Genomic DNA, 27,348 nt, shown 5'->3' with positions numbered 1-27,348 from the left:
CACCACTTAGGTAGGCCCTAAAGCCCATATTGCAGGGTGCATTGTATTTAAGATGTAGGATAATGGAGTTTGCGTTTTAACATGTCCTAGCAGTGAAAAACTCCTACATTTGTTTTTCTCTACTGTAAGGCCTATCTCTACTATTGGATAAGATTAGGCTGACTTATTACATTTAATAATTGATAACATTTGCTTGGGAGCAGGTAGAGTTGTCATGTTTAGATTCAAATGGCTTGTGATTTGAAATTCTCTTTAATGGTAAAGTTGGATTTTAAGTCACAATTTTGAAAATGCCACTTATAAAAAGTTGGTCTTGTCTTGTCCTAACCATTTGGTGCCTTATGCCAGTGTCCTACGTCACATGACTGTAAATGCCTCTGCTGTAGGGCTTTGTGTATTCTTTCCAGACAGTGAGACAAAAGGAGACTAGATGATGGCAGTATGGGTCATACTGCCAGGATGGTATGGGGCGGAGCTGTTCCCTGCCCCACTTACACTTCAAAGAACGTGCCTTCAGGATGCACAAATGGGACAAACAAAGGAACCTCACACTAGTCTTTTGCCACCTCAAAATTCTTGGAGCCTTTAACAGAGACATGTTGGGTAGTATAAAGAACCCTCCACCCCCCTACATTTCAAAGGCTGGCTCCAAGTATAAATATTGGACCCTCAAAACAACTCTTCAGTACAGTCCTGGACCTGTAGAAGAGTTCAGAAGGACTGCCTGGACACCAAGAGGACTGCCTTTGCTGCTACCAATGAACTGCATGCTGCTTGAAGGCCTCCCTTTCTGTTTGAAGAAGAACAGGACCATACCCTTGAACCTAGGACCACCAGAAGTAACTCCAAGGGCTGATTGGCTGGCCTCTTGTGTGTGGTACAAGGGCATAACAAGCTCCATATACCTTGAACCATACACCTGTCCTCTGTTAGAGTGAGTCCTAACCCCCGCCCACTCCAAGAGGTGCCCCCTAGTTCCCCGACCCTTGGTAATGGTGTTCCGGGTACTGCTCCTGCCAAACCCTAAAACGTAGGACTGAGAAGAAATTTCTCCCAAAAGTGCCTCTAGAACGGACATAAGACCGAGGTCTACTTGCCAGCTGATCCACCCGAAGTGCATCGCCAGTCAGCCTCACTTTGCGGTAGCTCCTGCTACACTCTTCTTCACAGCAGCAAATCCTGTTTGTGGGACCTCTCAACAATGGTATCTGCAATCGTATAGCCCTATCCAGCAACAAGCCTTCAGCTTTGTCCCACTGGAGATTTTCGACTTGAAAAAGTTGTTCAAGTCTGAAGGTAGAAACCTTCACTGCTGCTTCATACAGCGGCTCCCAGGCGACGACACCTGCTCGGACATTACCTGCTGCCTTGCCCCAATAAATTCTACCTTCTCTTTGTCAGGACATTTTCTAAGTACGAAGGTAAGCCAAGGCCAGGCCGAATATAACCCCTTGTATCCGACCCGCTCTTCATCTTGGTAGGCCTTAACTTTTTTAATTGCCTCGGTCTCCCGCTACCAGATACCTGCGGTTGACGCTTTGACTTATCAGGTGCTAGATTTTACTAAAAACTTTACATATTGTTGACTCTGGTTCTACTGATAGGATTTCATTGTTTTCTGTAATTTCTGTAATTTTGCTTTTAAACTTTTCTTTCTTTCCTCTATTTTTCTAAATTGGTGTGGGATTTTTCTTGTGTTTTTACTTTATTATTGTTTGTGTGCTGTATAATACTTTAAACAGTGCCTCAAAGTTAAGTCTGACTCCTTTTGCGCTAAGCTACTAGAGGGTTAAGTATAGGTTAGTTTAGTGGCTTTTGTGGTTCAGCCTGACAAGAATTATGGTTGTTGGTTGAGACGGGTTTCACACCCCTCAGCCAAGAACTCAATTCCATAAACTATTTTATCATGAGATGTGTGAGAAATCAGAGTAGCAGAACATTTGTTATTATCAATTGAATTTCTCTGCATATGCACCTTTCAAAGGTAAGCCAGTGTGCAAGAAAGAAAACATTTTGCAAAATGTCCTCTGACTAACACGCTAGTATGGACGCCAGCAAATTCTGTGATGTACAAATAACCATTGGTCTCTAACTCAATATCTAGAGTACATTTCAGAAATACATAGGTGTCCTTTATACCCATTTTTCACTCTTTACATTTTACCACATGAATTACTTTATACTAGGTACAAAATGAAAAACATTTGTAAGGTGAAGCTCAGTTGTTGGTTCTTGGCACCTTGGATTCTTGAAGAACCTACAAACCCAATACATATTCCCACGGGCAGAAGGGTCTCGCAGACGTAACAGTAAATGGATTTTTTAAATCAGCCAGTGTGATAAGAAGTTGCAGATGAAAACATTGTCACTACTAATTTTGAATTTGTTTTATTATAACAGTTTGTCTCTTTGGGAACATCTTGAAGTATCTACACAAATGACTTCTGACTGAATTTAGAAGTTTTTCTACTTTTCAGAAATGTATAGCTTTCCAGCATCAACCAAGAGTTTCACACATGTTTCCCAAAAAACTGAAAGTAGGTTTGAAAGCATAAACATTTGGAAAAATTAGATAGCTCTTAAAAAATGCCTAAACTGTGGTAAAAAAAAAAGATTTGATCCAGCTTTGCTTGCTCCTCAAAGTTGTGAAGGTGGTGATTTTAGCACAGCAAGGGCCAGATGTTATGAGCACATTTTCCCATAGACACCAAATGGGTAAAACTGTTTGATACATCTGGCCCTAGATCTTTTATTGGTGCACATTTCTTGCACAGCAGTTTCCCAACATTGTTCACTCAAAATGTAGCTATATATATATATATATATATATATTATTCTCCAACTTGAAAAACGGCAGCGCCTCTGCCCGTTTCCCCAGCGCGCAAACAACAATAATCGTCCTGAGTCAGGCTTGTAGATTAGCTTCTTTTTATTTTGTCATCAAAGTGCAGGGTGCAGTCAACATCAAACAGACGCGTTTCGGGCGCGGACGCCCTTGCTCACTGTCAGCGAGAGATGGACATGGCAATCATTAAATAACATACATTGATGTTCAAAAAAGCGCGCCAGTGCATTCACGGAGGTAAACATGGACAGAGGACTGATAGTTTAAAACCTGAAAATAGGTAACTACCATGGCGGCCATTGGTAAGTGGTGAAACAAACCTAGACCCTTCATATATGTACAAATACAATAACGTTCTTGATATTGACCACAATATTGCAAATGGCATTGTAATTAATCTATATCAATGTGAACAAATAACACATGTGCAAATACGCAAGTTGATGTGCAAATAAGCAAATATTAAAAGTGTCACGTGCAATTGCCTAATGCCTAAGTAGACATGATATAACTGTTTAAATACATTAAGTTTTAAAGTGCAAAGTGCGTTGTAAACTTTATAACTGTGCAAATACGCAATTTTAAATGCTATCACATTAATAATAGATATAATTTCAACCATATATAATTACACATCATTCTTTGGCGTGTTGATGTTTCATTAAGTTGGTTGTGAATGCTATAGAGGTGTAATTAAACTATTAAATATGTCTAATTAATCATATGTAGTCTATGATAATCAATACCTGCCTCTGTATGTTCTATGGCTTGGAGATATATTATTATGCTCAAGGGACTAGCGCACTTCTCTTCATAGATGATTAATGTCCATCTGACAAACAAATTGTTGAACATAGAATAACGGTGGGGAAGGAGTGTTGGTGAATAAAAACCATAATGGTGCCAAATGAAACTTAACTAAAATCGATTGAATGTGTACCAGTATCTAAACATAAAAATAATAATAATAATACTAATAAGAAATCTGGCCTTGCTCTACATAATAGGCAACTAAATGGTACTAGACTACTGCCTCAAATGAGGTCTAATGTTTAGACAGAAAGAGACAAGATAATGAGAATGAATAACTAGTGAGGGTATTTACAGGAAGTTACGGAGTTCTTCGCCCACCCATGTTGAGCCCCCCCGGGCTCTTACTGTTCAGCCGAACAATATATTTAGATTCTAAGCGTCTGAGTTGTTTTTCATAGTCTCCCCCTCTCTTAGAGGTTCTCACTGCATCAATCACATAGTATTTAAGATGTGATAAATTTCTATTGTGGTGTGAGTGGAAGTGCCGAGCAACTGGGTAGCTTTGGTCATTATTTGTTATTGCTCTCAGGTGTTGAAGAATGCGTTGGTGCACAGGTAATTTTGTGCTCCCAACGTACCGTAAGTCGCACGTGCAGGTGAGAACATACACTGCCAGCTCAGTTCTGCAAGTGAAATGTGCCCTGATGTTAATGGGTTTTGAATCAAAGGGGGAGACATATGATCTTGTGTTGATGCCAAAATTGCAAGCGCGACAAGATATGCACTTGTAAAAGCCCTTGCGTGGCGAAAGCCAATCATCGTTTTTCGGCATCTCTGGACTGCTTGAAACCAACTCATTCCGCATGCTAAAAGCACGCCTATAGGTAACAGTTGGTTTGGGGGGTAGGATTTCTTTTAGTATTGGGTCTGTGAGGACAACTGGCCATTGTTTCCTTATAAGGTTGGAGATTTGGCGGGCCTGACGGCTGTATCCTGTGATTAGCCTGACACCGGTGTTAGTTTCTTCCATCTTGTTGGTGTCTGTTTGTGATGTAACTTGGGGAGAAGCATTAAGAAGCTCTGATCGATTATGTTTGTTGGCTCTAGTCATAGCTGAGTCTAACATGCTCTTGCTGTAACCTCTAGCTTCTAGTCTTAGTTTGGCCTCAGATTGATTCTTGTCCCTGAGCTCTGTCGTGCTGCAAGCGCGGTGTATCCTGAGGAACTCTCCATAGGGAATAGCCCTTATGGTATGGTTGGGGTGGAAACTTGCGGCATGTAAGATGGAATTACCTGCTGTAGCTTTTCTAAAAAGGCTAGTTGTTACCTTGTTGTCTATAATTTCCACCATCACATCGAGGAAACTAATTCTCGTAGCATTAATGTCTGATGTGAACACAAGGTTACAATCATTATCATTAATTGCATGTACAAAATTCTGCGCTTCTTCTTTGTTACCCCTCCAAATCATGAATACGTCATCTATATACCTCACATACATGACTACATTTTTCGACCAGGCATCAAAGTGTTTTACCCTGAGGACATGCTCCTCCCACCAGCCAACGTGGAGCCCCGCGTAGCTGGGAGAGAAGCATGCCCCCATGGCCACTCCCCTGAGTTGCTTGTAAACCCGATTGTCGAAAAGGAATACATTATTATACAAGCAACGTTCAATCATGGTCAAAAGCATGGCATTATGTCTGTATAGTTCTATTGGTCTCTTGTCCAAATAGAATTTCACTGCTCTCAGACCATCAGTGTGAGAGATGCTTGTATACAGTGTAGATATATCCATTGTCATGAGTAAAAGGTCAGCCGACCAATCGAAATTTTCAAGTACTCGCAGGAATTCAGTAGAGTCACGTATGTATGAGGGTAATGAAGTGACAAAATCCTGCAAATAGTAATCAATGAATTTTGATGAGTTTTCAAAGAGGCTGTTGATCGCAGACACTATGGGTCTCCCCGGGGTTGGTGTGATGCCTTTGTGGACTTTTGGGATGAAGTAAATGTTCGGTAAAATTGGGAAATCTTTTTGTAAAAATTTCACTTCATCTTTGGTAAGAAGGCCCTCATGTCTCCACTCATTCAGTTCTTTGTGGTATAGCTACACTCTTCTTCACAGCAGCAAATCCTGTTTGTGGGACCTCTCAACAATGGTATCTGCAATCGTATAGCCCTATCCAGCAACAAGCCTTCAGCTTTGTCCCACTGGAGATTTTCGACTTGAAAAAGTTGTTCAAGTCTGAAGGTAGAAACCTTCACTGCTGCTTCATACAGCGGCTCCCAGGCGACGACACCTGCTCGGACATTACCTGCTGCCTTGCCCCAATAAATTCTACCTTCTCTTTGTCAGGACATTTTCTAAGTACGAAGGTAAGCCAAGGCCAGGCCGAATATAACCCCTTGTATCCGACCCGCTCTTCATCTTGGTAGGCCTTAACTTTTTTAATTGCCTCGGTCTCCCGCTACCAGATACCTGCGGTTGACGCTTTGACTTATCAGGTGCTAGATTTTACTAAAAACTTTACATATTGTTGACTCTGGTTCTACTGATAGGATTTCATTGTTTTCTGTAATTTCTGTAATTTTGCTTTTAAACTTTTCTTTCTTTCCTCTATTTTTCTAAATTGGTGTGGGATTTTTCTTGTGTTTTTACTTTATTATTGTTTGTGTGCTGAATAAAAATTTAAACAGTGCCTCAAAGTTAAGTCTGACTCCTTTTGCGCTAAGCTACTAGAGGGTTAAGTATAGGTTAGTTTAGTGGCTTTTGTGGTTCAGCCTGACAAGAATTATGGTTGTTGGTTGAGACGGGTTTCACACCCCTCAGCCAAGAACTCAATTCCATAAACTATTTTATCATGAGATGTGTGAGAAATCAGAGTAGCAGAACATTTGTTATTATCAATTGAATTTCTCTGCATATGCACCTTTCAAAGGTAAGCCAGTGTGCAAGAAAGAAAACATTTTGCAAAATGTCCTCTGACTAACACGCTAGTATGGACGCCAGCAAATTCTGTGATGTACAAATAACCATTGGTCTCTAACTCAATATCTAGAGTACATTTCAGAAATACATAGGTGTCCTTTATACCCATTTTTCACTCTTTACATTTTACCACATGAATTACTTTATACTAGGTACAAAATGAAAAACATTTGTAAGGTGAAGCTCAGTTGTTGGTTCTTGGCACCTTGGATTCTTGAAGAACCTACAAACCCAATACATATTCCCACGGGCAGAAGGGTTAAATTTGAACTTGCGGAAAGGAGTTATAAACCAAAGGATAAAGGAAACACAACATAGTGACTGGGTATATGACGGATCCTTCCTGTAAAACTGGACAAAGTGAAGCGAGGACTACTAGGAATCCAATGTACAGTAACATAATGATGATCGTCCCTAAGGTTGTGTGGCACATCGGCGCAGTCTGGCATTCTCTGTATGAGCTTGCCAAGGGTTGTATCCTTGTAAAGAAGGGTAATGGTCCCCCAATGGATCTGCAGGACCCTCCAACCCTTCCAACAGTCCAGGACAGATCTGACAAGATAAATAAGACTAAATGGAAAGGGGGAGGATGGTGAAAGGGAATGGAGGTCGAACTATGGTAGTGTAGAGGGACGAAGGGGAATTAATCATTGAAGACCACAAGCAATATAAATGGGGCACTCTCTTGCAATGGGATAGTGCAGGCTGGGAGCTGATCGAAATAACAAGAGTAGACCCGGAGAATAAGGGGGGGTGGGATCATCAGCTATAAGATCTTTAAATTGCAGCAACATGCAGGGGTGACAGGGCATTTGTGTATGCATCTTGCCTCCTCCCAGTGTAGTGAGGAGCTTTCAGCTGTGTCCCCACGAAGCAGCGCTGTGTGCAACTAGAAAAGAGCTGGTGGGTGAGAGGCCCACCAATGAATCGTGAGAAGTTTTGCCAGCAGGAGGGCTAGGTTAGCGAATCAAGTTCTCGTTATGTGATTCTACCTTTCAATGAAGATGTGTAAGGCCATGGCCTCCAAAGAGTTCAGTGTCATTAACTCAGTAATAGTAGTCAGCGTGGAGATTATGGTATGCCAGTAACCGGATATGTGTGGGAAGGAAAAAATCATATGCTGGAGGTCGGCCATAAGGGCTTGACACCTGGGGCAAACTAAAATTGCTGTGCTGAATATACAGTTCAGGCAGGACAGTGTATGGTAACCTCTATGAAGGATAGTGAATTGAATGTTTTTAAAGCGCCCTGGCCCACTCCGAGTCATGGAGAGATCTTCTCAGGTCTTCGTCCCACAGCTGTCGGAGATTAAATTAAATTAAAATTAAATCCAGTATTTGTCAAGCGCAAACAGTTACCTGAAGGCATCCCAGCACTGGGGGCCATCGGGAAGATTAAGCAAGATATTACCAAGAGTCACATGGGGATTGAACCGCGAGCCACAGATTCCAGCGTCAGTCACCCTGGCCACAGCGCCAGGGAGATGTGTTAGTGAGAGGCCTGTGTGCTCCCTAAGTGCATTATAAAACCAGGTGACTAAATGCCATCCCTCCCCTATAGTGTTTAGAGTATAGATCACTGCATGTGTCGGGTGTTTTTCAATAGTAATTGTCCACAGTAAGTGTAGTGTTGCTAATAGTTGCCCATGTGTCAGGAATTGGCTGGGAGGAGATATTGAGGTTGAGGCGTAGCTACTCAAAGGTGAGAAGTTGAGAGTTCTGTAAAAGGTTGCCAACTATAATCTAATGAACAGGAGTGCCACTCCGTTAGTTGTTCAGCCACGAAGGGTCCCCGGGGGCCCAGTGTGCTCGGGGGGTGGGGTCACAAGGGAGAATGGGTTGATTTGCTTGGTTAGCTGTAAGGCCCTGGCCAGACATTTCCAGGCAACCCATACATGGAGAGACCGTGACTGATGTGTTTGAATGGCAGGTTGGAGAAGTTAGCAAAATATGGGGAGGGTCCATTCCCTGTACTTGTCTTGCATAGGTCTTTTCCCAGCAACCAATAGGAGACCCATTGTAATTGTGTAGCTAGATAGTCATTTTCAAAGGATGGCACGCCTAGTCCTCCTTGGCCAACTGGTAGCTGGATTTTGCTGAGGGACACTCGCTGTCTTCTGCCATCCCACAGGAGGTCACTCAATAATCGATCTAGGTCTTTAAGGAACTGGCAGTGAGAGAACATGGGACATTGACAAAATAATATAAAAGACGAGGAAGGATGATAATGTTTGATAGCGCTATCCTAACTGTCAGGGGTCTGTGTTTTGAGGGCTGTGAATGCGTGTTGTACCCTCAAGCAGGTGCCTTTGGGAATGGTGGAGTCGGATCCCTAGATAGCAAACTGCCAAGATGTAGCAATATTTTTGCCATTTTCCTTTCTAGGGGAATACACAAACTCTAGATATCCTTAGATTTTCATGATGCTGGGGCAAAAAGGACGCAAATTTGGCGTGGATACTTTATGGGGGACAAACAAGTTATGGAGGAGTAAGCACTAAGTAACCAAAATAGCAGCAGCAAAAAAATGGAGCTTAGCACTGGAATGTAAAAGTCTTAGCATATAAGAGGTTAGTATTCTACTACTGCTTCTTATGCTTCTTAGAGCTGCCAGCTCTCATAACTATGACGAATTTTGCCTGTAAAATTGTGAATGCTAGATTGTGTCGTAACTGTAAGGAACTGAGTACTACTGGGTGTGATATAATATAGTCTTGTTGTACTGGAACCAGTTGAGATATAATGGTTTGCTGTACTAAGGCTGCATAAATCTACAGCTGGGAAAATATAAATAAAGTCTACAAAATTTCAGGAAACTAATTTAAAAAAGCTTAACTTGGATAAGACAGAGCATTTTGACAAGGAGTAGCAAGGACCTCTAGACAGCAGAGTTTACTAGACAGCGGAGTTTTTCAGTGAGCAATGAGTTAAACAAGGTACCCTTTAAAAATAAATTATGCTATTTTACCCCAGAGCAAGGACATTAATTACATGGTCGTCGTGCTTACCAGTAACCAAAGAACTTGTTCTATCGAGAGTGGGTTTCCAGCTATGTTTTGGTGAAACGCTATCTAGGACTTGCAGCATAAGATATCCATCTGCTGCAACTGCTGCAGAACATAAGCCTAGGCGTGGGCGGAAAATCCGTTCCGCTCGCGGATTTTGCGGATTTTCGGGAAATCCGCAATCCGCGAGATTTGCGAATTTCCCGCAAAATCCGCAAATCCGCGAGCAGCGGATTTTGCTCGCACTGCTCGCACTGTTCGCGTGAGTTCGCGCCCCGCGAATAAGTGCAAAATTGCAGAAATACGATCTTAGCAAAACTGAAAGTAACTACTTACCAGGTTCAAAAGTTCAGGCTCATCATTAGTAGCCATTTCCTGGAGTGCTTCCTGAGGGGCCCCTCCAGAGTTCAGTTGCCAGTTGAAACTAGTATGTGACCCTGCTCTGAACCTCAGAATAGTTACACATATGCCACAAAGGTCCTGAATTACAGCTAAGGGAGACAAGCAGGAGCCAGGCTGGAAGTTAAAATCCATTAATCAGCCCCTAATTCATTATTGTCAGTTGGGGCAGGGCAGGTGTTGTAACTAATTTTGCAACAATGAAAGCACTTAGCAAGTGCAAAAGATCACTAATCAGGGCGCACTAAGGAAGCAGGTGCCAGCTAAAAAAATATTCTGTGACACATGAATCAGCCCCAAATTAATTCAGGTCACTTGAGGCAGGGAAGGTGTGCTTTGCTTTGCCGAAAATAATGTACACTGGACAACCAGAGGGTGTGGTGATGAAACAGAGGGTGGCATGGGTGGGCCAGAGGGTGGCATGAGTAGTCAGAGAGTGGCAGTGGTGACAGAGAGTGGCAGTGATGAAGAAGAGTGTCCCAAACAGGCTGGACACGTAGAAACAAAGAGTTCGCGAAACTTGCGACCCGACAGGTAAGTTCGCAATTTGCGAAAGTGTACAAAACCCTCGCGAACTGGCAGAAACACGGGCGAACACAAAAAAAAAAAAAATCCGCAAATTCGCGGGAATTCGCGGATTTTGCGGATTGCGAATCCGCAAATCCGCAAAATTCGCGAACGCGAGATCCGCAAAATTCGCTCATGCTTACATAAGCCCAGGCCTGAGGTTGGAGCTCCGAGGTTTGACTTGCATGCAACACCTCAGTGTACTGCACTAGATCCTGGCTGAAGAGTTAGGAGCTAACAATATAATTTTTATAGTGCATGGTACAGGTTTTGCATACACTCCACATTTTTTTTCAAACCTAAATCTAGAAGATACAATTCCCCAAAGACTTTCCGTTCATGCATCAGGTCGCTCATTTTAAATAGCTGTGAAAAGAGGGAGGGCGATTTTTGATAGTTCCTGCACAATCATTCTTTAGTAGTCCGACTTCTCCGTTGTTTTTTGAGGCCAATCAACTTCAATTTCGGAAAGGGCTTCAAAACGTTCATATTTTCACATGTCCTCATGCGGTTATTCTGTCCTGTGCCCATGCAGCAGTTGGGCTTAAAAGACCATGAATCTGGAGTGTGTATGCACACTTAAACAAATAACCAAGCAGGGGCCATGTCACAGTAAGTGCTCTATCGGCACATAATTTATATCTGTTTTTTGCATTACCCGAGTATTTTGGCAGTTCTGAAAGAGTAGTGAATGGTTGTGTGACTTCCTGTATTATGGATCCTTAGAGTTCAACACTTTGCACTCGGGGGTTCTATGTCGCAAGTACGCAATCCCCAAAAATGCACGCCTGGACAACGCTGCCTTAACAACGACCACGTCCTTAATGGCATTATTGGTAAAGGCATATGCGTGGTTAAGGTTTTCCCTCGCCCCGCCCTGAGTCTTAAAACCCAGCTACCTGCCCTGAGTACGATCCCGCCCTAAAAACACCCCAACCCTCCTGTGCCCTGAGCCCTAAAACCAACCCCTCAGCCTTGAAATCGACCACTACCCCCCACCCTGAGCACTAAAACCTTGACCCCCAGACCAAAGAAACACCCCAGCCCCCCACCCGGAGCCCTAATACCACTCCCAGCCTTGAAATCGACCCTGGCTCACCTAAGCCCTAATACCTTAACCCCAGACCTAAAAAACACCCCAGCCTCCTGCCCTGAGCCCTAAAACCACCCCAACCGAACAAAGTACCCTGTAGCCCATCCTGAAGCCCCCAAAACACGGCCTTGCAAACTACCAAGACCCCCACCCCACACCCTAAAAGTGGCCTCACCACCCTATAAAGTACCCAGACCACCCTCCCTGAGCCATAAAATCCTAAAAAGTTCCCCGACTCCAAAACTACCAAATAAAAAAATCATACTCACCATGCTGTTCCTCGTCCGGCAAGGAAGTCACCTCCGATCCTCCATCCAGGCTGCAACACCTCTGACCCTCAGCCCATTCGCTCTGGGTCTAGAGCGCTACCAACCACTAACATCTAAACCACGCATATGCATGGTAAAGGCATATGCGTGGTTTAGACGTTTGTAGTTTTGCTTGCGTTGTTTAACCATGTGTAGTTTAGGCTGCATGGTTAAGGCTGTTTTCCACACTCGGGCGATCCCACCGGTCGTTCTCCCATTTTCATGTGGATGTGACCCCATGCAAATGAGGAAACTCCTTTTCCCAAGTGCTACAAGCCAAACAGACATGACTAACAATAAAGGCCTATACAACAAAGAATCCTGCTCAGCATTAACCCCTCCCCTGCTGGTGACGGAACCACTCAGTCATCAGCCGCGGTCGCGCTGTGCTGATGACGGAGCGGTTCCGTCACGGACCTCTCGGCACGCCTGTGCGGAGCGGATTCCGCGCCTGCGCTGAGCGTTCCATTGAGCGGGCGCGGCCGTGATGGAACCGCTCCGTCATGAGCACAGCGCAACCACGGCTGGTGACGGAGCGTTTCCGTCACCAGCATGGGCGTGCCGCGCGGCCCCCCCCCCGCCCCCTTAGCACTATGGCGGAATAACCGCCGCAATGAAGGGGTTAAGGTGCTCCTGTAGGGGGCTTTCAATACAGACAAAAAGTCACAAAACCGGCAAAATATATATATATATATATATATATATATATATATATATATATATATATATATATATATATATATATATATATATATATATATATATATATATATATATATATATATCACAGTACTGTGGCAACTTTGTCAGGTCGCATAACGCCCATTCTCCTACTGAACTGGCAGAGGGGTTCCCAAGGGAGATCCGAGACTCCAACTCAAGTGCACATTGACCAAAAGACTATATAATGCTGCAGCAGACGTATAAAGTCTCCCCATGCCTCTCATAGAATTTGTTTGATACAACCAATACATTTTAGTGTTCCATCCAACGTTGAATTCCAGATAGAAAAGACTGCTCAACACCAATAAAATCCTCAACATACTGAATAACTGCGAAGGACTTTTAGCATAATTGCGGAGCTACTGACTACCTTTTTCATAGTGGTTCAGTTGCCCACAGTCAATCTGTGTAACAATATCACAGACTCTTTCTAGGCAAAAAATTCTGAAAATCATTCTATCAAAAAAAGAACTTGGTTACTCATTCCGAATAATAAGAACATGTTAGTTTAAGCAACTGTGTGCTTGAAGCAAGTTTAAGCAACTGGGTGCTTTTGATTCTTTCCTGGGAGGCTAGAAGCAAGCCCCTCGTTAGATGAAAGTGACAAAGAGTGCGGGCATGCTTTATGGAATCTGGAGCAGGTCAATAACTAGCACCAATCTCGAATCTCGATTTTATTTCACGACTTCTAAGTCAGTTGTTACCTCGACTCTCCAATCCCAACTGGTGGACTCAAAGCAGCAGGCTATTATTCTTTCTGGATTACAGCAGACAGCGGCAAGGGAACAGTACCCATAGCCCTCAAGGAATAGATTGCTTAAAGTCAGGATTGCATGAGGAAATCCAGATATTTGCCCTCCCCTCCTGTTAAAAGTCAGGACTTATTTTTTTTATTAGTCCTCGGGTCCAACTTGTGGTTTGTAGAAAAACAATGTTGTTACATCAAGGTTGACTGATGTAGATTGTCTGACTCTATAGTTGCCCAGAGAATATTGACAAGGCCGAGGAATATTTCAGTGCTCCTGGTGGGCTATGTATAATTTCCTGCACAAGCAGCACATCACACCAGCTCTATAAAGGTACATGAAATGATGCCCTTGAATCACCTGATTGTATTTTAGCTATCCTACAGGAAACATACAACTCTTAAAGCAGAAAAACAAATGGGATGCCATACTAATACACATGAGAAAGGATTTATGAGGCAGGCAGACAGAAGGATAGTAATAGAATGATATAGAAATATGAGTATAAGGGTAAAGGCTGCAGAGAGCTGTGCGAGGCAGGCCGGCTGCCGGCTGCCAGCTGATATATATATATATATATTTCTGAATTCTTCTCCGTGCCACATATATATATATATATATATATATATATATATATATATATATATATATATATATATATATATATATATATATAGTCTGCCACGCTGCTGTAATCTTATCGGAATAAATTACCTTTTGCCAGCATTTTGGGATTCGTTGGTCTTTCTGTGAGTAGTCGCTGAGACATTGGTGATTCGGAATTGGCCTCTCGTTGCTGATATATATATATATATATATATATATATTACCTACTGGCGGTCGCCAGTAGGTATATATAGTTAGGATTTTTTCTCTATGGAACTTTTGAAAATTCTATGTCTAATAACTTTGGCGTTTGTGGACGGAATCGGATGAAATTTTCAGGAAAATGGCACATTTTGTTTCTGGGCAGCCCCTGAAAATTTAGGGGGTTTTCGTCAAGGAGGGGCCGAGAAAAAAGGGGGGTCCCAAAACGCGTTTTTCCCATTCATTTTTCCATAGGGCGTTTGGCCTCACTTTTAGCTCGAACGGCTGAATGGATTTACACGAAACTTGGCAAAATTGTAGGGACTGTTAGCCCGATGTGCCTTTGCTGGGTCTCAATATATGTGCTCCAGTGGATTTTGAGAAATTAACGTTTTAAAAAACAGATATATCTGTGACAGCGTCCCGGATAGCGCTCCAGATCGCGTACTTTTCGCGTAACGGAGCTTTGCGAAGCGAAGCTGATTGGCTCTCCGGTGTCTGTCAACATTCTAAACAGTCCGGTGCGGCCGCCATCTTGTCTCTCGGTAGGATCGAGAGACAAGAGGAGGAGAAAAACGAAGGGGGAATTTAATGAAAGGGGGCAAGGTAGACCCCTCTTGACCCCCTAGGAATGATGTTGGGGTTATTAAAGGGTCCCGTGGGGCAAATAAAAAAAAATTAATTTTTCGCGGTAGAAGCGCTTCCCGGTTCGCGAAACGGGTCGCAAACTGGTAGCGAAACGGGAATTCGCCATTTTGTGTTTCGATTTAATTAAATTACAAGATGGAGGAAAAACAATGTGAGAAATGGGTATAAGGGGGTACGGGAGAAGTATCCTGACCCCCTATGTTTTCTGAGGGTGGTTGAGGAGGTTCATATATGTTGATACTTGTCTTCCACCGGTTGCGCGTGAGCGTTTTTTTTTTTTTTTGCTGCGTGACGTCTGTTGACGTTCGATTCGAAGGAAATCAGGAAGTGTTGACCGCCATTTTGACACTGCGAGTACATATATTGTTAAAAATAATTGTTATAAATTAATCCGTATTGATAAACATTGTCTGCGCCATCTTGCTTTTTTTCCAATGCCACACTTTTGTCGTGCACGGCAGCCATTTAGATGCCTTGACCAGACCCACTCTCTGCACGCCGCCGATCCTCAGCATGGCACCCACCCTCGCAAGCATCTCCCCCATGCACTGGTCATCCACACTCTATCTCTCATGTATGGGCCATAAACCTCCTCCCATATGCGCTGCTCTTCCCTGAGAATCACACCCCGTGCTGAGGAAAATTCAGCCCAGATTACAACCGATGCCCAGGCTGCTGGCATAAGACGCCACTTAGTTCCCATCTTGAACGGTTACCAAATAAAGAGACGGGCGCTGGGAGCAGGAACACAAGAACAGAGTTTTATTTCTCATGAGGAGAGCTTGTCATTTCACTCTACATATCATACAAGTACCACTCAGCCCCCCGGCCCCCTAATCCTGAGGCAGAATTGCCACTGCAACAAAGGACTTAAACTCCTGCAAAGAACACCATGTAACATTTAATATCATTTACCACCAATGTTTTCATATATCAGTGTTGCTGAACTCACTCAGTGAAATGTCGCTCATTTCATTAAATCACTTTTAAAGCATGTCTTATAACAATGCACCCAATCCTATGTGGAAGTGCTTATATTAAACATGACATTGCTTTAACCAGGATAGACAAAGAAATGACACAGTGATGTAAAAGTTTCTGAAAGAAATGCCAAGAACGTCCCATGTGAAAGTGAATTTTATCTGGCAATTTTTTTCTTTTCCTTCTCATGAAATGAAAGTTAATGCCATGTTCGTTACCTGCCTCATCTGCAAAAAAAAAAACTCTCGAGAGGGACCGAAAAAAATATATAGCTATGGTAATCATACCATGCATCGGCACATGGAGAGGTGGCACCTTCTTAATTATTCTAAAGCACAACTTCGAGATTTGGTCGATAACCCCCGACCGGCAAAAACATCCACCAATGACTTAGCAATAAGTGAGTCAGAGGCAAGGGAAACGGTCCCAAATCTGCAAAAGAACTTTAGGAAGATGAGATTGACTTGTGTAGCATGTGGAAAATTAATTTCATGCGGAGAGATGAGTATTACTTTAATAAATAGATCATATGAAAATCATCAATGTCCAAAACGTCCTAGAAAGTAATTTTTGTCATTTTTGAGGAAGAGAGATAGCCTACAGTGGTACGGGGTCGTTTTCGTTCGTACTAGGGGGGCCAGGTGACATTCCTTCGGGGTGGCTTAGGGGCATTTAAAACAACTTCCCTGATACAGGTAGCATATAAAGTAGAGGCTAAATACCAGGATCTTCATCGATTGCTTTATGCTGTACAAAAATGAAAAACACATACAACAAACCTGGACCATTCATATTTTCAATGTTTCTGCGTACTATACTTTTTAACCCTTAACTAATTGAGCTGCTTCATTTCACCTGCTTTTTTTTTTTTTAAATTCGAAACTTACCAATCTACGCGTTACAACTACGTTTGCTTTTTCAAAAACCTTTAATAAAAATGTTGGTGCCCAAATACGGGCCTACAACCCCGTGGGCCGGCCACGGAGCAGGCTGGAACTGTAAATGGGGGGGTATTTATTTGTGGAAAACATAACAGAGTCAGTGGTCGTTGATTTCATAGTAAAAAGTGCGACAAAATCATATCGATAATTCATTGTGAGCAAGTACCAAAAGTGTCGACAATTCGAACCTTCAATAATAAATACAGTAATCAATGATGCATTAGAACTTAATATCAATTCATGTGCTAAAAACTGCATACATATCTTATGATATCAAGGCTGAGCAATCGGGGCACAACAAGGAGTTGAGAGTTTCATTTGTACCGGCGCCATTTTGGGTGAGGTCAGGAAGGTCCAAGTATAGTCAAAATGTCTCCACCAACTCGTGGTTGGACCGGGACCTCTTTCGGCAGTCCAAAAGTTTTCGTTGAAGGGTAGCAGAGGGGACTGGCGACATGAACCATCAGTAAAAGTGGGGTGGGAGGCAACAATCTCTCCTACCGGGTCATACTGGTGTCCCACCGGAACTGATCAAGTTGGTAGTCTTGCAGGAATTTGGTCATTTCAAGACTGATGCCGGCGCTAGCATGAGCGCGCCGACGTCCCGCGGCTACGTCGTGGTCGTTCCGTGGGTGATCATGGCAGTCATTCCCCATCGGGGGTGTCTGCGGGGGTCGGGGGCCCCCGTGGCTCTTATAGAATCTTCAAAGTCGAGGAGAACGTTTTTGGACGCAGGACTCATTTTCAGGCTGAACTCAGAAGCGCCGTTGCACCGCAACAGTGGACGAGACCCCCGCTGGGTGAGCGGAGCATCATTGCCTCGCAATAGTGGACGAGACCTTTTGTTGGGTGAGTGGAGCGTTGGGGGTGCAGCTGAGGGGCCCCCACCTGGGGGGGTGGGAGAGGCTCGTTCGCGCCGCCTCTCCCTCCCAGCGCACCCCACGCCGACACCTGGCGTTGATATCCGTGATGTCCGGACCAGGCGATAAGAGGGGGGGGGGTCGGAGGCAGAGGCAAGACATCCCCCCCGTGGCCTGCAGGGCTCCGCTTCAGGGCCGAACGGGGAGCTCATACCAAGCCGGGGCCAGACCAGGAGATACGAAGGCAGGGGAGGGGGGGTCGGTGGCATGTGCAAGACATCCCCCCCCCGTTGTCGCAGCCATTATTGAAGAAAGAAGAGGGATCCCGTCGGCCTCGGTTCCTCTCCTGGCCCAGGGGAGGGGGGGGGGGGGTCGGTGGCATGTGCAAGACATCCCCCCCCCGTTGTCGCAGACATAATTGAAGAAAGAAGAGGGATCCCGTCGGCCTCGGCTCCCTACCAGGCCCAGGGGGGGGGGGGGGGGGGGGGGTCGGTGGCATGTGCAAGACATCCCCCTCCAGTGTTGTTGCAGCCATAGAAGAAGATCCCGGGGTCGGTGGCATGTGCAAGACATCCCCCTCCAGTGTTGTCGCAGCCAAAGAAGATCCCGTCGGCCTCGGCTCCTCTCCTGGTGCACCTTACGCGACGACCCTTTTGTTGGGTGAGTGGAGCGTTGGGGGTGCAGCTGATGGGCCCCCACCTATGGGGGTGGGAGAGGCTCGTTCGCGCCGCCTCTCCCTCCCAGCGCACCCCACGCCGACACCTGGCATTGATATCCGTGATGTCCGGACCAGGCGATAAGAGGGGGGGGGGGCGGCGGCAGAGGCAAGACATCCCCCCCGTGGCCTGCAAGGCGGCAGAAGAAGGGAATCGGAAGACCAGTACATTTCGGGCCATCCACCCCACGGCTGATGGCGGTTAGCCGGGCCCCGCCCTGCACGTGTCGAGGCCTCATCTTCCGGATGGGCGTAACCGTGGCCCTGTTGCATTTCGGGAGTTTCCGGAATGGGGGTAGGTATCTGCTGATTTGTATCTATTTCATGTTACCGTTATTGGGCGTGGCGGGCGGTGGGACAGACATGCTTGGAGCAGTGGGGGGGTGGCGGAGCCTAGCTACCTCGTGGCTGCCGTAACGTCAAGCTTGGCTTCTTTCACCACTTCCATGTTTCTTATTTCTAGCGAAGTCAAAAACTCATCAGTGGCCTACTGATTTTGTTCGATTTCTTTCCCTTCCTTTTCAAGTGTGTTTCATGCTAAAGTTTCTGTTTAACAGGATACAGTGTTTACTTCGTATTTTACATATGTCTTCTTTATTAGGGGTACTCTCCGGTTGAGCCAGATGATGTACCTCTAATAAATGGTCCGGGTGGAACTAGTTTCTCAATCAGTGGGGAGTAGATGGGCATGACAGATTACAACGGGGGACAAAGGTCCGCATTACCCACCCTTCACTACTTGCAAAGACTAGACAGAATATTTCTATTCCACGTTATTTGCAAACAGAGAATACCTCGAAAGAACTATTCCTTGAACAATAAATGTCCAGCCAATCAATCAATCAGTGGGGAGAAAAACAGGCATGACGGATTACAACGGGGGACAAAAGTCCGCATTACCTATCCTTCACTATCTGCAAAGGGAGACAGAATATTCCTATTCTTCTCTGTTTGTAGACAGGGAATATCTCAAAGAGCAATAATCAATAAAAAATTAGTAGGATTATAACACTTTAATAACTTATAAATATATACATCGCAACAAAAACAGTAAACACCTTAAAACATTTTTTATTAAAACAGAAGCAACAATGACAACTAACAGTAGTGATATCCTGGGCGGGTGATGGAACTAGGATTGTTAATGGAAAAAGATCTACAGAGAAAGCTATTGGTGAATTATACTTCTCTGGAAATTTGAAACTCACAAATGTTTTATTTGTGTAATCGTTTCAGGTCAAACGGATTGTGGAAAATGTTCGGAATGGAAGAGTCACCAAAAGGCAAAAAGTACACTCATGTATGAAAATTTTACTATTAATGCTTGACTGAGGCCAAGGAGATCAGAGTGCATGAGTCTCATGCTTGATCGATTGAGCTAGCCGGATCGGGCAACAAAAAGTATAAAATAGTTATGTAAATAGTTATTTAATAAAATGTTTTACCCTGTTACTTTGCTGGTGTGTTGTATATATTTATAATATTTGCATAGGGTTTGTCGTTATTTTGGGTGGGGTGGGTGGCGGAGCCGAGCTGTCTTGCAGCCATCATGGTGTGGAGCTCAGTTCATCTCACTAGTTTTGTATTTCTCATGAGGGGTTGTTCTTAATGTTTTTATTTTAGCGAGGTCAAAAAGAGATCCCATTAGTGGCCTACTGATTTTGCTCAATTCCTTTTGTTTTTTAAAACGATTTTTCACTGTCTGCAAAGACTAAACAGAGTATTGCGACTCTGTGCTTGTTTGTAAATAGAGAATGAACCAAAGAGAACCAATTCTAAAACAGTAAATGCTTGGATAACAATCAATCAAATAGAGAGAGAAGCAGGCACGACGGATTACAACGGGGGCAAAGGCCTGCGTTAACTACCCTTCACTATCTGCAAAGAGAGAGTACTCCTGAGAGAAAAGAGGGGGGGGGCAGCGTTCAAAGCACATCAGTGTGCATAAACACGAAAATGTTTTTACCTATCACGTACTTGACATTTGACAGCTTTTGATATTTGCTATTAAAAAACCATTGAAATTCACTGAAAAAAACCATAGGTTATAGACCATATATAGTTAGGAATTAGCATTTACAAAACCTTGCAAATTCACTGAAAAAACCATTGGTTATAGACCATATATAGTTAGGAATTAGCATTTACAAAACCTTAATTTACTCGCACAAAACCATAGAAATTCGCATATATAGTTAGTTGCAATAACTATATATCGCGCACCCGCAATCCACTGCTGATGATGTCACATATTACATCATTCATGACAAGGTCAGTGACATCACTGATGACATCACTGATGACATCTCAAATGACATCACTGATGACATCACTTATGACATTTCAAATGACATCACTGATGACATCACTGATGACATCTCAAATGACATCACTGATGACATCACTGTTGACATCTCAAATGACATCACTGATGACTTCACTGTTGACATCTCAAATGACATCACTGATGACATCACTGATGACATCACTGATCACATCACTGATGACATCATTCATGTGATTATTCGATAAACCTCTTCAGACTCTAATATAATCTTAGATACACTCAGTGTAAACAGACACTCACAGACTGTCACTCATCCATGGAGTTACTCACACACCTAGTCAGTCATGCAAAGAATCAATCACACATCCATTTCCTCAACTATACAGTTATACACACCTTACTTATTCAAACATATACTAACACATATTTACTCTCTTATACAATCCCTGATACAAGTTCACAATGATCCATACAGTCACTCACACATTCACTGGCTCTAATGCACAGTTATTTATATATGTCAACTCTCACATGTACTGTGTTTTACATATGTACTTACTTTGACATGTAGCACTGAGATATCCATTCACTCACCAATACACTCATGCAGACAGTCAACCGCCCATGCAGCTGTTTCCACATGCACTTTTGAACCCATACATCTAGTGAATCAACTGCTCACACATCTATGCACAGAGTCATACACCTCCCAGCCACCCACACACACACTCAGTCAGTCTCCCATACAAATACTTGGGCAACCAATCAATAACCCATATAGTTAATCATAAAGCTACTGATCAACACATGCAGCAGTTTACAGAACAGATATAATGATGCACAAATTAAGACAGTTTAGTCACTAACCCATGCACTCAGTGAGACACATTTAATCACTCACTCATACAGTCAGTCATGCACCTACTAAATCCTTCATCCAGACACTTATACATCCACTCATTCTTCAATATGTAAGACATATTTTAACTTTACAGAAACATACAGTCACTTGATAATGTCATCAGTGATGTCATCAGTGATGTCACTGACCATGTCATGAATGATGTAATATGTGACATCATCAGCAGTGGATTGCGGGTGCCGATATATAGTTATTGCAACTAACTATATATGCGAATTTCTATGGTTTTGTGCGAGTAAATTAAGGTTTTGTAAATGCTAATTCCTAACTATATATGGTCTATAACCAATGTTTTTTTCAGTGAATATATATATATATATATATATATATATATATATATATATATATATATATATATATATATATATATATATATTTCTGAATTTTTCCCAGTGTCACCCATTGACATCCAGAGGTAGTCCATGGGATATATATATATTTTTTTTAAATTGCACACACACAACATTATAGCTTTTTGAACACGATATTACAGCTTTTTGACAAGGAGATTTCTTTTCACCGCGGGGTTTTGAGTTTCATATTTTACAGCTTGAGCTTCGCTTTCATTGTCTATGTCCTCACTCAGTATAGACAAAGTTACCTGTTGTAGATAGCTACCCATCAATCTTTCATGGGTTATGAGGCGTCTATATGGCATCAACACGCCACCAGGGTAGCCTCTAGAAAAAGACTACTCACAATGAAGGTATTGGATGGGGTAGTCTGGGCTAGCTCATGAAGAATGAAATATTACACGGTTTGGAATTAAATCCAGCTTTGATTGTACTTGATAGCTTATTTTGATTCTGGAAAAGTCCAGGAAATGTACCATTTCTCTGGTGTTCTTTCTCTTAATATGGCGTTGTTGAATTCTTTAGAGATAACGGTTTGGTGCTCTAGCCCAGAATACCTAATAATATATTCTTCCCATTTACTACATGCAATATTTTAAGGACAAAGCAGCATGGTTTAAACTAGGTGGCGTTTTCAATACTTGCCGGGTCTTTATTCCTAAGTGGGTATCACAAGTTTGTACCACTTCATAAAAGCTATCTGTCGATGTAATCATTATTATAAAATCTGTAATATTGGTATCATTAAAATTAAGGCTACAGAGCACTTTGCTCAGCCTTTTGATAATTAGTTGTTATGATTAGTTGCTATTTATTCACTATTATAACTCTACTTCAACCATTGTATCCGCTTTAGAACTACTGAAAACAGGAAGCATGCACCTTAACTTAGAAGCACGTGTACCTTTAGTTTGTTATTGGAGAATTGTACCGGCACGAATTTAGCATTATTGTTGGTTATTATGCCACTTAATGTCGCACTTTCTGGCATATTATTCAATCACCTGATAGGAAAGCTTGCTAATGCATGCAATAGCTTGTGTTTTAAAACCATTTAGAAATAGGTATATTACCAACGAATTAGATTTGCGAAAAACGAAAGGCATCTGTGTTATTATCACCCTGTACAGCATGCTCTGGTGACTTTCTATAAAACACAATTCAGATTACAAGCGAGACAGTAACCTTCAGGTGCCATTCAATGCCTCGCTCGTGAATAATATGGTATTCCTTCACTTAGACAAGCTACAGTAACTATAACAAATTGCTGTCTAGTGTTTCATTGTAGTCTCCAGGCCTGGCTGCAAGAATCAAAGCAGATAAATTACAACCTAAATTGCTTTTTATGAATTTTCTCCTCATAAATATTTTCCCAACGAAAAACACCCTCAAACCAAAAAATATTTGTCCCTTGGCTTTCAAAGATGAAAATAAATGTAATTTTTAGTCAGACACTACTGAGATTTATATGCCTTCGCTCACAAAAACGCCTACTTTCTTTTGAGATATGTATTAAGGGGCATGCATTATCCAAAACTGCAGCAATGCCAAGCAACCTTTAAATTAAGGCCTTAAGAAACTCATCCAGATAATGGTTAAGGTCCAGAGATGCTTAGCATCTGTGATGGACTTTCGGACCATGAAAGCAGGTTTTCCAGCTGTTCACTGGTGTTTTACAATATTCAGATGACACAGTTACGTGGCATAACAAGTATTTGGAGATCAGCCTGACTATACTATGATGTGACTTTGAAATTCAGAAATATACAATCAGACATCACAAGTAACAAAGTGGGCGTCCAAACTGCAAATATGGGACTGGGGGGATCGCCATAGCAATGATGACAGCCTGCTAGGAGCACTTCTGTGAGGTTCTTCCACACGTGCACATCCACCAGCTGTCAGCACCATCGCACCTAATAGAATCTCCCCCCCTGCCCCCCCCCCCCCCCCCCACCTGGGCTGCATCTGGACCCCGTCGAGAATATAAGGACTCCTCTACAGCAGCCCGAGACCCCGGAGGATCCAAGGAGAAGCAAGGGCAACTGCACGGTCTGAGACCTATTGTTGGGAGACACAAGGCCTAATCAGTGAGCCTGGCGGAGACCAGGCCAGAAGTTGTGGCAGTTGGGGTTCCCGGCGGATGCTGTGCCCTTTGGCGCGGGACCTTTGAACATCGGCGGCAGGCAGGGCAACACAGTGCTGCTACCCCTTGGGCTCGCCCTGCAACCTGCACTTGATTGTGCCCCAGCACTGTTGAATGGCCGCGGAGATACGCACTGGATGATCAACAGCACTCCCCTCCCTCCCAGAGCTGATACAACTGCAACAAGGTGCAGTGTCTGGTTGAGGGTAGCCGCCGTGAAGCTGGAGGCCCAAGTAATGTGTAATTGAACTTGTTCTCTTCGTGTCTCGACTTTGTGAATATTCAACAAACTCAGAGAAGAACACTCAATAAAAAATTATTGAGCAACCAAACAATGAAGTCGATGCCTGTTATAAAATATATTGAAATGTTTTAAATTCATGTTTACTACAGTTCAAAAATGTGAAAGTGGTTTGAGAAATACTGTTTCTACCGCATGTTTATGTAAGGTTTACACTCGTGTGAGTGATAAACGTAGTGCACTAGGTTCCTGGGACACTTCCCGGACGTTCATTTTTGCTTAAAGTCTATTCAGGGTCAGACATCAGAACCCGCATCAGATCCTAATGTATGGACTGTTCCCACTGGAGTAGGGTCAAGTTCGATTTGCATATTGCTGGGTCAAAACTGTGGTGGTATGGGTACAAAATAATAATGGACTGGTATGAAGTCCGAGGTAATTATCACTGGCTGAGCTTAATGCAAGAAAAAAAAGTGATGGATGCAATATCCATCACTTGTTTATACTTTAGTAGGTCGTGTTGACAGCATGCCTCTGCTGCGTGCAAAGCATAGCCAGGTTTATTAAAAAGGGGTAAAGGACATGGAAAAATTAGAACCTGTGCCACCTTCAAAAAGCCAAGACCATTGTGTGGTCTCCCATAAAGGCTAGCTGCTGGTAATGCTACAAACGTTTCCTGCTTTCAATTGAATTTCAGAGCACCAGACCCAAGGAAAACAGCCCTGGCTGCCATTTGTGACAGTCCAGATTAGACTGCAAAGAAATGGTAATTATTCATTCAAAAACCAGGATTCTTCATAGCATTGGAAGAAGGGAGGACTAAGTCCATCCCATTTGTCACAAATGATACTTTCCAGAGCTTCTGGCTGTTCTAATCACGGGCATCTCAATTTTAGCTTATCGTCCCTGGCAAAGAAATACACAAACATGAATTCGTGCAACACCCAACTTTGTAAGTTGTTTCATTGGGATCAGCAAAAATCTACTTTTCCCACTTAACGTGTATTTCTTTTTTACCCTTCAGTTACATTATCAAACACATTCAACAAACAGTATTTCTTTGGAATTCTATCTATATTATTAGATCGTACATGTAATTCTTCAAAATCAAATTGTATTTCAAATTGAGTTCTCATTGGACTGTTCAATGCAATTTAGACCACAAAAGTCCTTCATCAAGGGTCAAAATATTTTTTCAACTGCTGCAGCAAAAATCCCCTAAACAGCAAAGTTACAATTAATTACTATAGGCAACACTGTCAAATCTAAGAAGTGATTCACATCATTTCCTTTTTAAAACTAATGCAAGTCTTTTCACAGTGTAAAGTCCATCACTTACTCCAAGCTGGCAACTTTGAATAAGTATTCCTAGAAACTTCTGTTTGCTGATAGCCAGAGCTACATGGGACTGGGAGGAGTGTGGCAACTGGCGATCCGGCTGAAGCTTTTCAGAAGGGCAAGATAATTTTGATGTGTCCGCTACTGAGTTTACAATTGGGAACCTCTTGCTATAGGCTGTATCCTGAGAAGATGCCCCACGGTGACAGACTTCTGAAAGCCCAACATTTGCACAATAGGTAACAGTGCTGAGCCATATTTCATTAGCAATAGGTCAGCAGAGCAGGTGACAGAGACATGTAGTAGTACATTGGGTGCGACTCTGTAGTTGATGAAGCCTCACAAACCAACTTATCCAGCTACATGTCTAAAGAAGCTAGCTTGGCAGGGCAAATGACTCTTGGTGCATCTGCTTTCTTCTTATGCATTGTTTCAGAGCGGCTTTTGGGGACGGCATCAACAGTAAAGCACAACTGTCTGTGATGCTTCTTCCTGTGCCAAGGTTCTACTCTTTTGACAAGGTGACACTCCATATCACTGCACTTACCTGCAAAGTGTGGAAGTGGGCCTCAAAGACTGTAGTGGGAGAAGAGTCAGGTTGGGGCTGCAATAAGAGGGGCTCAACCTCTGTAGTGGAAGAGGCGTTACGTTGGGGTTCCAATACAGACTATTCACAGGAAGAGCTGTGCTTGACTCCATGATGTTAGTCTCCGAAGCAAGTGAAGGCTTCAACCTACTGGTCCACATCCATGGAGAAAGGTGGACTTGACATGTCAGCACCATTTTCAGAAGGACAGATTGGAACTCCCCCTCAGTGTAGTGGTGGTTTTTGGTCTCCGTCTCTAAATGAGGAGCAGCACTCAACTTGACGATCTAATGGAGGCTCCAGAGCAGGGGGTTGGTCTACAACCAGAAAGATCACCTGCTTGTGGCAACTTCTTGATCTTCCCAGAGACAGTGACAAAGGTGCGCAGTTTGAAGTTGCCAGGCACTGCTGTATAGATCCTCTTTCGATTGAATTCTTTCTTTGACCTTGCAGGTGGCCACTTGCACCTTTTGCACTGGGTCAATGATGGTGGCTTCCATGACAAAGTGAGATGGTCACTGGTGGAGATGCATCAATAACTCACCGGCAGGAAGTGAACTTAGTACATTGGTTCTAATTTACATTTGGCAGATGGGTACACCATCACAAACAAGATGGATATCCCGTCCTCATTATTACAAGTAAATTATTTCCTAATAAACTTGTAATAAGGTGGATGGGATATCTATCACGTTTGTGGCAAAATGCCAGGATATCTGTCGCGTTTGTGAAAGAATGCATGTTTACCACAGAACTGGGCATAGGATTACCCAATCCCTGGTACGCCCTCGTCACCGTGGGGGAGCTCGAGATTTCACCGGTCATTCCCATTAGCTCTGAGTAATGGAAAGTCTCAGCATTGGAAACTGTGAAGTGGAGTTAACGGAGCAAAATGTGAGACACTCAGCATGAGGAGTTAAGGAGAGGGGTGTTTAAGAGCATCGGCGGAACAGAGATCGTGAGTGAATCATTGACTGGTTCCGGCATCAGTAGGATTTCTTCAAAACAAATTGTGCCATAGAAATGCTTTCATAGTTTATGAAGGAATACATTATTATTACTACTAGTATATCTAATCTGCTTCAGAAGAGAG

At 43.1% G+C, this 27,348-nt stretch overlaps 1 protein-coding gene across 1 annotated transcript in view; it reads right to left on the bottom strand.

The window, feature by feature from the left end:
* Positions 1–27,348, bottom strand: part of TBC1D32 (TBC1 domain family member 32) — a 959,368-nt gene that overhangs the window by 293,699 nt on the left and 638,321 nt on the right. The gene's annotated exons all lie outside the window — the stretch shown is intronic.

The sequence above is a fragment of the Lissotriton vulgaris genome, chromosome 6, assembly GCF_964263255.1.
Source record: "Lissotriton vulgaris chromosome 6, aLisVul1.2, whole genome shotgun sequence".
NCBI classification, from domain to species: domain Eukaryota; kingdom Metazoa; phylum Chordata; class Amphibia; order Caudata; family Salamandridae; genus Lissotriton; species Lissotriton vulgaris.
Note: the sequence above shows the minus strand (reverse complement) of the source record. Positions and strands in the feature narration are given on the sequence as shown.